The sequence below is a fragment of the Etheostoma spectabile genome, chromosome 24, assembly GCF_008692095.1.
Source record: "Etheostoma spectabile isolate EspeVRDwgs_2016 chromosome 24, UIUC_Espe_1.0, whole genome shotgun sequence".
Taxonomy (NCBI): Eukaryota; Metazoa; Chordata; class Actinopteri; order Perciformes; family Percidae; genus Etheostoma; species Etheostoma spectabile.
In genome coordinates, this window is record NC_045756.1 from 15,521,857 (window position 1) to 15,523,603 (window position 1,747).

Sequence of the window (1,747 nt, forward strand, 5' to 3'; positions counted from 1 at the left end):
CTCTCCAGTGTGAACACGCCGGTGGTTTTCAAGGTTCCCTCTGCAAGAAAACTTTTTCCCACATTGATCACAGCTGTACGGTTTCTCTCCAGTGTGAACGCGTTGATGTGTTTTTAGGTTACTCTGTTGGGTAAAAGTTTCCCCACATTGATCACAGCTGTATGGCTTTTCTCCACTGTGAATGCGTTGATGTGTTTTTAAGGCACTCTGTACTGTGAACGCTGCCCCACATTGATCACAGCTGTACGGCTTCTCTCCACTGTGAATGCGCTGATGTTTTTTTAGGGTACTCTGTAGTGCGAAAGCTCCCCCACATTGATCACAGCTGTATGGCTTCTCTCCAGTGTGAATGCGTTGATGTGTATTTAGGCTACTCTGTCCTGTGAACGCTGCCCCACATTGATCACAGCTGTACGGCTTCTCTCCAGTGTGAATGCGCTGATGTTTTTTTAGGTTATCGTGTTGTGTGAAAGTTGCCCCACATTGATCACAGCTGTACGGCTTCTCTCCAGTGTGAACACGCCGGTGACTTCCAAGGTTCCCACTCCGAGAAAACTTTTTCCCACATTGATCACAGCTGTATGGCTTTTCTCCAGTGTGAATGCGTTGATGTGTTTTTAGGTGACTCTGTACTCGGAAAGCTGCCCCACATTGATTACAGCTGTATGGCTTCTCTCCAGTGTGAATGCGTTGATGTCTTTTTAGGTCACTCAGTACTCGGAAAGCTGCCCCACATTGATCACAGCTCCACGGCTTCTCTCCAGTGTGAATGAGTTGATGTGTTTTGAGGTGACTCTGTAGTGTGAAAGCTGCCCCACATTGATCACAGCTGTGTAGATTCTCTCCAGTGTGAACTCTTTGATGAATCTTTAAATATCCAGATGTTGTAAAGGATTTGTCACAGCGTTGACAGTGGTGACGTTTGGGTCTCTCTCCTCTCCGTTTCTATAGCAACAGACAAACAGAAATATTTAGTGAACAACCTTCTTTAAACCATGGACTTTCTTTTACTCACATCTTTTAACTCTTCATACAATAATTTATGACAAAATGAAGCAAAATATTGCTGAAATGTTTTAATTGAAGCAAATGTACTCTTCATGTTTTGAAATATTCTAAATCTTTCAGGCAAATTATAATAAAAACAACTGCAACGCTGTAATGAATCAGTGCAAGAAAGTGTGGCAGATGATTGTGGACCGTCTGAATGCGTAATCAACCTATAAAAATAATATGAGCACTTTAAAAGTTAACAGAAGAAAATGTAACTCAGTAAATTACCATTAAGAAAAAACAAAACCACTTATATATAATGCTAGAATATGATGCATAGCCTACATACCGCCCTCTCTCTCTTGGAATCTGAAATCTAGGAAATATAAAGCTAATGAAATAGAGAAACTCATGTCCACTGTAAACAGGATTTTAACAGTGTTTTATCAGTTTAAAAAAACAGCAAAATATAACAACATACTGTAATAATTTATACAAAAACCAATGCGATGTTCTCCCCCTTCACCCCTGGATGGCAGAAATAAATATATTCTCTGAATGGGGGTTGACAGAAACCCGTCTCTCCTTGTTGTGATCTTTTTGACCAAGCACCTAAACACACATCCCCACTTGACTATTTCCTGCCATTAAACCTCTCACCCAATTATCATGGTCAACTTAAAGTTTATCATCCTGTGTGGCATCATGCCCTCTTCTCTCCCTCAAACTTTATCTTAACCTACCTGGATGGGGG

At 41.0% G+C, this 1,747-nt stretch overlaps 1 pseudogene; it reads left to right on the plus strand.

Annotated features, from left to right (window-relative positions):
- Positions 1–1,747, plus strand: part of LOC116673702 (gastrula zinc finger protein XlCGF8.2DB-like) — a 325,201-nt pseudogene that overhangs the window by 146,059 nt on the left and 177,395 nt on the right.